Source organism: Archocentrus centrarchus, chromosome 11 (assembly GCF_007364275.1).
Source record: "Archocentrus centrarchus isolate MPI-CPG fArcCen1 chromosome 11, fArcCen1, whole genome shotgun sequence".
NCBI lineage: Eukaryota > Metazoa > Chordata > Actinopteri > Cichliformes > Cichlidae > Archocentrus > Archocentrus centrarchus.
The window spans coordinates 7444076-7457551 of NC_044356.1; positions in this window are offsets into that span (position 1 = coordinate 7444076).

A 13476-nucleotide genomic window follows, 5' to 3' on the forward strand; every position below is an offset into this window, starting at 1 on the left:
GAACCCTCTAAACAGTTAGCAGAGACAGAGATATAAATGTGTGCAGACTGTGGTCACAGATTTTGGTTTAGTTTGATTACACACACACATTAACATTATTTATTTTATGGAGTAAGAACAGGATGTCCCAAAATAATTGACATAATTTGAGGCGTGACTGTCTGATTAGCCACATGTCCTTGGCTAACAAAATAAAACAAGCTTCATGTTGAACAATACAAGATTTATTTATCAAAATCTGAACAAATAATTCAGAGCGATGTAGATATTATGACTGATTTCACAAAGCTTCACAAATGTGATGCACACTGTCTGTGACACAAACACACTGTAACATGTAACAGTTTGTTTTGTGTCATGTCCAAATCTGCTTTCCAGTTGGTGCATTTTTATTGAATCTTCTCTAAAATGATTGCTGCACACGCTGTTTCAGCACATTCGAAATAAATATTTGGACTCATTCAATCACATGAACATTGTTCAATCAGGACAATTAACCAGGAAATTAACTACTGAGATTAACCATTGAGACTAAGAATGTAAATTCCGGTAACTCCAAACACAGTAACATAAAAACCTCCTTCCTCTCACACACTCACACATGTGATCAAAAAGTTCTGGACACTGGATTTTTAGTTTTTGTGTTTATTTTGTGATTCTTGTGTTTATGGTGTTGTGAGTTTTGTATCACAGCAGTCATTTCCTGGTTGGTTTCTTTATGGTTGTTCTCAGTTTTGTCTTTAAGTGTTTTTAGGTTTTTTGCAGTCTAGTTTTTGTTCATATTCATATTCAGTTTCCTGAGTGTTACTCAGACCTCACCTGTTTCCCCGTGTGTTGTGTTTAGTTTTGCTTCCCTTGTCTCATTAACCTGATTTAGTTTAGGTGTGTTTACTTCCCAGCTGTGTCTCATTCCCCATCAGTCCTCTCTGTGCGTGTGTGTTCAGGTGCTGGTCATGAAATTATATCATGAAAAAGTTGATTTATTTCAGTAATTCCATTCAAAAAGTGAAACTTGTATAGTATATTCATTCATTACACACAGACTGATATATTTCAAATGTTTATTTCTTTTAATTTTGATGATTATAACTGACAACTAATGAAAACCCCAAATTCAGTATCTCAGAAAATTAGAATATTACTATTAGAGCCATACAGAATTTGGGCCAGTATTTTTGCTTGTGTTTACATACATATATATATATGTATCAATCTGCATTTAAGTATTTTGTTATAATATTTTAATTCGTAGCACTTTGTGTTTGATTTTGATTGTCTATTTTGTAATTTGGGATGTTGTGCTCCATTGGTTGGTCCTGCTGCTATGAATCTGTTGTCGTAAAATGTGGGTTTTGTCGTGAAGGGGAGGGTGTAGTGAAGCCACCCAGGCAGAACGGGGAGCTTAGCTAGTAAGCAGGAGGTGGAGCAACAGTTTTCTGACCGTCGCCGGCAGTTTAGTTTGGAATAGTAAGCTGCCTCCTAAGAGCACGAGTCGGAAACTACATCCTGCAAAAGCGGCAATAGACGTTTGAAGATTGCCGCTACATTAGTCAGAAAACTGCTCCGAAAGTGAAAGGATTATCAACGCCTACGGCGCACGGAGTTAATTGGTGTCCGTCGGCAAGGAAAGGAGAAAAAAAAGGCGTTCGCGCATTACCGGCGGATGTCTTGATATAGGATCGCTCCAGGACTTTTGGCTGAAGAAGACTCCACATGTGTAAAGTAAGATGATTTTCACACTTTAAGTGTCAAGTGAATCTGTTCCGATGAAGAAGCAACTGCATTAAAGTTCCAGTTAAGCAAGAGCTTGTGGTGTACCTATTAATATGGAACAACTAGAAAAAAGAATTTCAAAGCCAACCTTTAAAGCACAAGATGAGAAGGTTCGGGAACTTAAAGTGGCAAGAAAAGCCAAGCTAAATTACCTTACCAGGAAGATAAAGGAAATTGAAGCTCTTATGGAGGATGATAATAAAGCTGGAGAAGTTTCAGTTACATTAGCTGCTGAATTCACAAGCGTTTACATGGAGTTCTGTGCAGCCAATGATGCAGTTAAAGATCACATGAATGAACCAGAGCTACTTCATGATCAGACACAATGGTATGAGCCAAAAGCTAGATATCTGAGGAGCTTTGTGGAGAAGGTTGAGAGCTGGCTGAACAGAGTGGAAAGGCAAGCAGAAGAGGCCAGGTTAATTGATTCTGAGGTTGAGCCAGCAGACAGTGCCTCAATGATATCATCCAAGTACAGTAAGGCACGGCGGAGCAGCCAGTCATCTTCTGTTGTGTCTTCAACTACGTCGTCCGCTAGGCTAAAGGTGGAGGCGGAGAGGGCTGCGCTGGTAGCACGCGCAGAGGCTTTAAAACAGAAATTGGAAATTGATAGACAAGAGGCTCTGCTTAAAGCAAAGAAAGAGGAATGGGAGTTACACACAGCTATTGCTGCGGCTAACGCAAAAATCAAGGTGCTGACCGTAAAGGAACCAGCTCAAAGCACCTCCGCTGACCTGATGGATGGAAACAGCAAAGGAGCCTCAGGCCAAGATAGGGGGCACAGCTTCTTCAGAGCTGGGCAGTCAGAACAAGGAGATGTTTGCCAGAATAATGGTTCAGAGGTCACACAGAGCACAGTAAGGAGTAGCAGACCTCATCTGCCGAAAAATAAAGATAACAGCCAGCCTGGCCATGGTCAGAGCAGAGTTGCTGATGTTCAAGATTTGTTGAAGGTCATGAAGCGACAAAACGATATTACAGAGCTTCTAGTGAAACAACAGAAGGCATCCACTCTTCCACCTTTGGATATTCCAGTCTTCAGTGGAGATCCCCTGGAGTTTGGATTCTTTATGAGAGCATTCGAGCATGGGATTGAAGAAAGGACAGATAGCAACAGGGACCGGTTGCGTTTCCTAGAGCAGTTCACCCGGGGTAGACCTAAGGTTGTTGTTCGCAGCTGTTCTCACATGCATCCTGATAAGGGCTATGTTGAAGCCAAGAGGCTTCTGAGCAAACATTTTGGAGATGAATATACCATTGCCTCTGCCTACATTGAAAGAGCCCTGAAATGGTCCACGATTAAAGCCGAAGACGGAGAAGCTCACTGAGTTTGCTGTGTTTCTCACGAGTTGCTGTAACACAGTAGACAGCATGGAGTACATAGAGGAAATGGATAGCCCTACCAATATGCAAGCAGTCATTTCTAAGCTTCCTTTTAAGCTAAGGGAAAGGTGGAGGGGGGCTGCTTGTGATATTCAAGAACGCACAGCAATGAGAGCTAGATTCACTGATTTGGTCAGCTTTGTGGACAAACAGGCAAGATTGCTTCTCACCCATTGTTTGGTAATATACAGGATACCACTTCATCAAGAGACAAGAGCAGGCCAAAGGTAGGCAAAGAAAATGTTTCAAAATTCAAGGAGAGAGAGAGCATCTTCGCTATCAATGCAACTCCTGTGTCAAGGGGCTCAGAGGAGGAAAAAATGGAAAAGAGAAACGTTGGCCACTCAAGCGGAAAACTGTGTCTTTTTTGTCAAAAGGGAGGACATAGCCTGGATATCTGCAAGATCATCAAGCAAAGGCCTCATGGCGAAAAGCTGGATTTCCTCAAGTCCAAGGGCTTGTGCTTTGGATGCCTGTCACCAGGACATCTAAGCAAAGGGTGTCAGCAAAGGCACACCTGTGAGACTTGTTCTCAGAAACATCCCACCATCCTTCATCTGAGCAAAGACAAGTCCCCATCTCTTGATGGTGAAAGTAAAAGTGTCAAGCAACCAGCACTGTCTAATTCCCCAACAGTAAGAAGCGAGACATGTGGTTGTACAGGGGCCGGGGAAATGGTCTGTGCACTTTCAATTGTGCCAGTGAAGGTCAGGAGTTTGAGAAGCAATAAGACAGTGGAGTCATATGCTTTCCTTGATCCAGGAAGCACTGGAACCTTCTGCACGGAGGAGCTGATGAGGGATTTAAAGGTCACAGGAAAAAGGGCCAACATTCTGCTCCGTACAATGGGAAAAGAAGGGACAGTTAGTACTCATGTGATCACAGGACTTGAGATCAGTGGTTTGGATCAGGATAACTTTTTGAAGCTTCCTCAGGTTTTCACGCAGGCTGAGATTCCGGTAACGAAGGACAGCATTCCACAACAGAGTGACGTGGATAGATGGCCTTATTTGAAGGAGGTGCAGCTCAAGCAAATTGAGGGAAAAATTGGTATGTTAATTGGAACAAATGTACCAAAGGCACTCGAGCCCTGGAAGGTTATCAACAGTGAGGGTGAGGGTCCGTATGCGGTGAAGACTGTTTTAGGTTGGACAATCAATGGGCCGCTGCTAAGAGGAGAGGGCATAGCCCAAGGAACTGCTGAGTGGCCGCAAGTAACGGTGAACAGGATAACAGTGGCGAAGCTAGAGGAGCTCACTCAGCAGCAAATGAGGTATGACTTCCCTGAACATCAGCTGACAGAGAACATAGAAATGTCGTCCCAAGATAGGCAGTTTATGGACTTTGTAACACAGTCCGTGAAGCTGGATCAGGGCCACTACAGTATTGGACTCCCGTTAAAGAACAAGGAAGTTACATTTCCAAACAACCGTGCTATTGCAGTACAAAGAGCAGAAAGTCTGAGAAAGAGACTGTTGAAAAACAGGGAATTTCATCAGGAGTACACAAAGTTCATGACAGAAAATCTGGAGAAGGGCTACGCCGAAGAAGTTACCAATGCAGAGATTTGTAAAGGTGGTACTAAAATATGGTACATCCCACACCACGGGGTCCACCACAAAACTAAACACAAGTTGCGGGTGGTATTCGATTGTGCGGCCACATACCAAAGTACATCTTTGAATGCACAGCTGTTGCAGGGGCCGGACTTATGTAACCACCTAAGTTACTTATAGAGAAATCTCACCTCAGGATTTTCCTTCCAAGACTTAAGGTAAGGAAGCTTAATTGATTTGGGCCAGAAGGTTCGGCTACAGGAAGGAGGTGTGAAAAGAATGAGACTCGAACGCAGGTTATGGTTTTGAAAAGTTGCCGGCTTGTGTATTTTAAAGAAAATATATTGTAACAAATAAAATAAATTTTAAATAAAAGTTTCTCTTCGGTACCAGTAATCTTATTTTACAATCACAGTCACTTTCAAAATTTTCCCGGGTGCACCCTTCTAAATTCACAACTTAGGCTTTAGTTCAAAACAAAACCATTCCAATAACAAATATCACACTGCTTCGATCTCACCAGCTGTATGCAACAGAACCTTATTTTGGAGGGGTGTTTCCAATCTGTCCATACCAGGTCCGCCTCCTGCCTGTGGGAGTGTGCTGAGTCCGTAGAAGTCCTTAAAGCGTCTAAAAGTCCAGGGGAACGTCAGTGTATGTGTGTGTGTGAAAGAGGACAGCAGGTGCAGAATGGTGTGGCAGAGATCCTTGTCGCAGCTGGCCTACCGCACTGTGCAGGGCAGCACGGGAAGAAGTTGTCTGGCTCGTCTGTGGGATTGGCTCGCCATCACGTCACAAATAAAACAAAGCAAGAAAAAAAAACCTGATCTGTCAACGACAGCGTCATGAAGTACAATGAGTAACTGTTTCTTCAGGCTCAAAAGATTAAATATTTACAATCTCAATCACATTCTTAATAAAAAAACAGAACTTACTATTGTAAACCTTTTTCTTTGATAAATTTTAAAATACTTTACTCACACTGAACTCAAAAATTGCAAATAAGCCAGGAACAAGTAAAATAATTTGCTCACCGATCTCACGAGAGGACAGCGCAACACAAAATGGCGCCGCCTCCGACCTCTGACTCTCTACAACCAGAAATACAGAGGGAACCGATCGAGTTAACATTCGTGAGCTCAATGCATCACTCCAGCAGTTTATATGCACAAAATCATGCTTAGCATTGGTAACGTTGCTAACTACTTACTATATATCGCTTTTTGTGCTCTTTTTACAATGAATCTCCGTCTCCCTTTTCCTTAACAGCTCGCTCAGCATCGGAGTCGCAGCCGGAAAGACAGAGGAAAGCCCGCCCCCCGCGAAGGAAGTGGTGGGCGGGGCAATGCGCCACTAGGCAGCAGCCCATTGGCTAAAGCGATGCATGTGTTTTTTTTTTTCTTTCTTTCAGCTACTGATTATAACAAAAATCGACCATAAATAAAACATAACTGTTAAACCAAAAGCATTTTTAGTGTTTATGAGGGTCAAGGGCATTTTTTATTAAAGCCCTATTTAAATGTGGGTTACACCCTCCCCACTTTGATGGTATGCACGTCCCTGTGCATTCGAATGGTTAAGCTGTTGCATAGAGTTTGCAATAGCTTCATTTAGGCTATTAAACACTGCATTAACAACATGCAGTAAGGGGTTACCTAATGTTGAATACTGCAACCTTTCTGGTCTCTGATGTGACCTTTGAGATCGACGAGGGACGTCTTGAGTTTCTTGAGAGCTAAGTGATAAACCAGATGAACTAGGTTGCTCAACAATAACTGTTTCCTGTTCACTGAGACACTCTGACAGTGTCACATTTCCATTTGGCAGAACTTGTTCACTAGTCTGCTGGTTTTCCTCCATAGGATCCTCAACTTGAATATCATTTTCCACAGATCCAGGTTCAGGTAAGCTTGCACCATCAGGTGAGTTTTCACATTCCTTGATCTTCTCCGTTTGTTTGTCTCTCTCTGTTGGGTTGTCACATTCGGTAGGATTGTCACATTCAGTAGGATTGTCACATTCGGTGTTAGGGAATTGTTCAGTTAAGTTGACATGTTCGGTGGGTACAACAAGAGTTGGCGACATTTCAGGTGGTTTGGCAGAAGGAAAAGAGGACACGGGTATCCAGGTAGGTATCGGTGAGTACTCTGACTCTGATTCATAGTCACTCTCATCCTCCTCAACAACAGTTTGCCTTGTCTTGCGCTTAGTCTGCGGCTTCTGGGAACTCCTTTCTGTTAGATCTGCGGTGGGTACAAAATTGCAAGGGAGAAGCAAGTCTCGGTGTAGTGTTCGGACTGGTCTCTCTTTCCCTTCCGGTTTAACTGTATAGACCGGTAGTTCACCTGCTTTCTTCAGGACCACATGAACATCATTCTCCCATCTGTTTGCCAGCTTATGCTTTCCTCTCAGTCTGACATTACGAACGAGGACTCTGTCACCCACTTCGAGAGTTGAGTCAACCACTTGTTTGTCGAAGCGTGTTTTATTACGCTCAGCGTTCTTTTGTGCGTTTGAGGTTGCAATCTTAAAACTTTCCTCCAATCTGTGCTTCAGATCACTGACATACTGTGAGTGTGACTTCTTCTGAGCATTAACAGGCAAGCCAAATACTAGGTCAATGGGAAGCTTTGGCTGCCTTCCAAACATGAGTTCATACGGTGAATAGCCTGTCACGTCATTCTTGGTACAGTTATATGCATGTACTAGAGGTTTTACATACTCTTTCCAATGCAACTTTTCATTGTCACTTAGAGTACCAAGCATTTGGAGAAGTGTCCTATTGAACCTTTCAACAGGATTGGCTCTGGGGTGATACGGTGTTGTGCGTATCTTTTTCATGCCAGTGATCCCGCATAGTTCACTTATTGTCTTTGATTCAAAATCTGGGCCTTGATCACTTAAGAGTTTGTCTGGGACACCATAATGAACAATAAAGTTCTCCCAGAGAGCTTTTGCAACAGTACGGGCGCGCTGGTTTGGTGTAGGGACAGCCACTGCAAACTTAGTGAAGTGATCAGTAATAACTAGTATATCTTTTGTGTTAGACTGGTCTGGTTCAATAGATAGATAATCCATACAGACTAACTCAAGGGGCCTACTTGCCTGAATGTTCACAAGAGGGGCTGCCCTTTCAGGTCTACACTTCCGGCGGACACAACGCTCACATGTACTGATCATTTTCTCAACTGATACCTGCATCTTTGGCCAATAAAACCTGGTCCGGACTAAATCGATAGTACGGTCAACTCCCAGGTGCCCCATGTTGTTATGGAGGTGTTGGAAAACCATGGGTCTCAGCTCCTCAGGTAACACAAGTTGAAAGGAGATATCTGGACCATTTTGTCGTCTGCGATAGAGAACTCCGTTTTGAAGTTCAAAACGATTGAGTTCACGCAGTAGCAGAGGTAGCTCGGGTAGTTCTGTTCTAAGACTGGAAGGTGGAGTCTGACCAGTTTCTAACTGAGTGATTACAGCATCAAGAGCAGGGTCTAACCTCTGCTTCCATCTGAGTTCCTCCTCTGTAATAGGTGGAACAAGAGGAAGACCACCTGAGTATTCCTCCTCAAAAGTGTCAGGGACAGCAGTAGCATGTAGCGCTAAAGACTCAACTAGAGCGAAACTTGGACAGGTGTGTGACTCTGAACCATGGCTTACAGTTGTAACTGTGTGCCTGTCACAGATAGCCTGTATGATTTCTCTAGGGACTGTTTCAGTCTCATCACTACTAAGGTGAGTAAGAGCAAATTGTCGGATTCTTTCAGTTTCTTTCTGTGAAATGGGGTCATCACCTGGACTGCCATGAGACCGACGAGATAATGCATCCGCATCTACGTTTTGCTTACCAGCCCTGTATTGGAGTTGGAACGAAAAAGTGGACAGAGCTGACAGCCAACGGTAACTCGTCGCGTCTAGCTTTGCAGATGTTAAGATGTACGTCAGCGGATTACTGTCAGTCACTACCGTAAAAGTTGTACCGTACAGGTAGTCTGAGAACTTTTCAGTAACGGCCCACTTAAGGGCCAAGAATTCCAACTTGTGGGCTGGATATTTCATTTCGCTTTTTGAAAGTCCTCTGCTAGCGAATGCTATGGCCCTCAACTGTCCATCCTGAAGCTGGTACAAAGCTGCACCAAGGCCAATGGTACTAGCATCGGTATGGAGGATATACGGGAGTTTGGGATCTGCAAAGCCCAACACTGGGGCTGAGGTAAGTTTGCAAATGATCTGTTCAAATGCTTCTTGGCACTTTGGAGTCCATCTCTGGCCAAACGGTTCTTTCGGGTTGTGGTATACAGAGCTTTGTTGCTTGGGGGACTTTGCCTTCCCCTTTTTTAATGGTGGATAACCAGCGGTTAGTTCATTCAACGGCCTTACAATGTTGGAGTAGCCCTGGATAAATCGCCGATAATACCCAGCAAAACCCAAAAACGACCTTAGCTCCTTAAGGGTGGTAGGAATGGGCCAGGTTGTTAGGGCTTTGATTTTCTCTGTATCTGTTTCAACACCACGCTCTGATACTATATGGCCGAGATACTTAACAGAGTTCTGGAAAAATTTACATTTCTCAGGTGCCAATTTCAACCCAAACTCTTTTAACCTCAACAAGACTCTTTTCAGGCGCTGCTCATGCTCTTCGAGGGATGACGAGAAAATAATGAGATCGTCAATAAAGACGAGGACTTCCTTGAGGTTCAGCGGACCCATACACCTCTCCATGAGTCTTTGAAATGTGGAGGGTGCATTGGTAATCCCTTGGGGCATCCTATTAAACTCCCAGAACCCCAAGGGACACACAAAGGCTGTTTTCTGTTTGTCTGACTCTGACATTTCGATCTGGTAGTATCCCGACTTGAGATCCAGGACCGAGAACCATTTTGATCCTGCCAGAGCCGAGAATGCTTCCTCCAGATTGGGGAGTGCGTATGCATCTTTTATGGTCTGGAGGTTTAGCCTCCTGTAATCGATGCATAAACGAACTGACCCATCCTTCTTTCTGACAACTACGATTGGAGATGCAAACGGGGATTCAGATTCCCGTATTACCCCTGCATCGAGTAGTTCTTGGAGGTGTTTTCTTACAGCCTCCACATCGTGGGGATGTATTGGTCGGGGTCTGGATTTGAATGGGGTCTCATCACTGAGCTTTATGTGATGCTGTACTTTGTCTGTGTGCCCAAAATCCAGCTCATGCTGTGAAAACACTTCAGGCATTGAATTGAGCAATTTTGTGACACGTTCTTTCCACTCAGCAGACAAATTACTTCCAAACTCAAAATGAATATTTCCAGATTGAGTAGGTGTCAAACCCTGGCTGATCTGCAGGGTTTGACACCTCTGTTTGCTCTTTATGAAGGATTCGGGTTACGGCATTAATGTCGGCTAGCACACGGCCTGAAGGGACAACAATGTCGTGATCTGTCTCATTTTTTACAACAACTGGCAGTTTACAAGGCTGCTTTGCTGGTAGGTTTACAAGACCAGTCAACACAAGCAGACCACTGGGTAAGGAAGAGTCTGATGACTGTTCAATAACCGCACACTTCTCTGTGCTGGCACTGGGAATGTACGCTGAGGCTTCCAAAACTGCTGTCTGTCCTGCTCCCACTATAGTTGGATGTTTAGCTTTATATCTTGCACACCCAAGACTGCAATTACTGAATGTTTTCTGGCGCATCTCAAGAATTTTGAGGAGTGCTCGATAACCATAAGGGACCGGCTGAAAGCTTGCTCTGGATTCATGAAAGTCAGTATAAAGCGTGTCTAAAGTGTTTGTGCCTATCAGCACTTGCTCTTGTGCTTCAGCTCGCAAAGGAGGAATGACTAATGCCAGTGTGTTGACACTGATGTCTGAACCCACAAATTCCTTTGGGAAAGTGATGGAGAGTTCTATATAGCCTAAATAAGGGACAGCTTGGCCATTAGCGCCCTCTACATCTAGGAGATCACCCAGTGGTTTTATAGGTAAGTCGGAGAGTTGCTGTTCATAAAACCTCTGAGGTACTGTCGTCACTTGCGATCCTGTATCTAAAAGACAGCTCACCTCTTTATCAGCAATAATGACAATAGCAGAGGTTCTGGATCCCACCAACCCCTTTGGAAGGTTAACAGACTGTGGTTTTGACTCAGCTTTCTTTAGAGAGACCTCTCGTGGTTTGGGACGAGAATTGTTTCCTGAAGCCCCCACTTGTCCCGCACTGGAGGCTGGGATCAGTTTAAATGGGATGCATCACTGGCTCTGTTTAAAAGTTCCCAACTGGCTTGTTTTTCTTTCAACAGTTTTCTCTTTGTCGCAACTAAGGACGGGTTTGGTTCATTTTCGCACGAAGAGGCAATGTGGCCATCCTCGCCACAGTGAAAGCAATACCAAGGACGGGGTTTTGCATTGGTTTTGGCAAGGCTCTGTGTGGCTGAAGCCTTCTTCCCCATGGAACGGGCTTCGACTTTGGAATTAGTTGTCTGACACTTTGGTTTCCTATTTTCCGTTTTCCAACTGTTCAGCTGCGCACTCAAATCAGCTATTTGTTTCTGTAACACATCAAAGTCTGATTTATTGGTGCTCACTGTTTGTGTGTTTGACATGACCCGCTGCTTTGGATTACTTGAAGCAGGTTTGTTCTGACCAAGGTGTTGTCTCATACGGCTGACTTTTGCCGCTTGCTTATCTTCTTCGGTTCGTAAAAGCAAAAGTAGTTCTGAAAAAGAAGGTGGACTCTCTTTTTTTTGTCCTAACTGGAGGTCGTTGATAAAACTGTCCTCCCAGCAGCCTCGAAGGAACTGCCTTAACAACTGCTTGTCAAACTCTGATGCCCTGACACCCCCACGCCGCATGGCTTTTGTCAGACCACCATGTAATCTGTGCAAATAGGCAGATGGTCCTTCCCCTTCATTCTGAAGTGTGTTCATAAATCGTGCAAAGAGCTCATCGCCATCTTCGACAGCTCCATAAGCAGAATCTAGCACTTTCAGGTACTCAGAGGGTTTGGCATGTGGGCCTAAATGCTTGGGAATGTCTGCAGCAGGCGGTAAAAGGCTGTCAAGTATTCTCTGTGTGCAGTTTAGGTCAGGAACCGCTGGGTCACTCATGAGAACTTCAACACTGGTGCGCCATGTATCATAATCTGCTTCATTTTGTGGGCGGGGAATGCGTCCGGAGAAGGCTCTACACCTACTTGGCATGGGTGAGTGTGAAGGCACTTCATTACTGCGCACTACGTGTTCAACCCCAACTCGCTGAACACTTGGTGGATTAAGATCAAGTGTTGGGTGGAGCTGTGTTGGCAAGTTAAGATCGGTCAGGTTTTGGTTTGAGGCTGGGGTCGGATCATCACATTGTGAAGAATCAGCAGGGGGTTTATTTGGGGAACAGTCACCCTGTGTATGTGAGCCTGTTTCACTGCTACTAGCCGGGGCAGAAACTGGCAGCTGAGAGGATTGAGAGGACACAGTTAGATTGGCTAACCCCTCTTTGAGCACATCCTCCAGCGAGTGTCCACTCAGACTGGCCATCTCAGATAGATGTTTCATATATGTCCTAGTGACATTCCGCACATTTGCTTCGTACACCTCAGATAAACTTTTAATTTCAAATGTGATTTCAGGCTGAGCAGAGCAGTGGACAGTAAGTGGCAAAAGGGGATTTAAGGTATTCATGGCACTGACATGACTGAACTCAGCTATCATCTGCTGATGAAACTCAGAATGCGGATCATCGATACGGATGTGGCGGTTAACTGACCCGTGTTTTGAAAGGTAAGTTGCTACTTCTTCATTAAATTCACTGTTGGTAAGTCCACTTATGATTACTGAGTTAGGGATTTTAACTGACTCTTTAACTACAATTTCCATTTTACCAGATTTTGGCTTGACTGTTTATTTCTGAAATGTTTAACAAAATGAGTCTCATGCAGTTCACAATATCTCCTCCTGGCTGGCTGGCTCGCCAATTGTAACCACCTAAGTTACTTATAGAGAAATCTCACCTCAGGATTTTCCTTCCAAGACTTAAGGTAAGGAAGCTTAATTGATTTGGGCCAGAAGGTTCGGCTACAGGAAGGAGGTGTGAAAAGAATGAGACTCGAACGCAGGTTATGGTTTTGAAAAGTTGCCGGCTTGTGTATTTTAAAGAAAATATATTGTAACAAATAAAATAAATTTTAAATAAAAGTTTCTCTTCGGTACCAGTAATCTTATTTTACAATCACAGTCACTTTCAAAATTTTCCCGGGTGCACCCTTCTAAATTCACAACTTAGGCTTTAGTTCAAAACAAAACCATTCCAATAACAAATATCACACTGCTTCGATCTCACCAGCTGTATGCAACAGAACCTTATTTTGGAGGGGTGTTTCCAATCTGTCCATACCAGGTCCGCCTCCTGCCTGTGGGAGTGTGCTGAGTCCGTAGAAGTCCTTAAAGCGTCTAAAAGTCCAGGGGAACGTCAGTGTATGTGTGTGTGTGAAAGAGGACAGCAGGTGCAGAATGGTGTGGCAGAGATCCTTGTCGCAGCTGGCCTACCGCACTGTGCAGGGCAGCACGGGAAGAAGTTGTCTGGCTCGTCTGTGGGATTGGCTCGCCATCACGTCACAAATAAAACAAACCAAGGAAAAGAAAAAAAAACCTGACCTGTCAACGACAGCGTCATGAAGTACAATGAGTAACTGTTTCTTCAGGCTCAAAAGATTAAATATTTACAATCTCAATCACATTCTTAATAAAAAAACAGAACTTACTATTGTAAACCTTTTTCTTTGATAAATTTTAA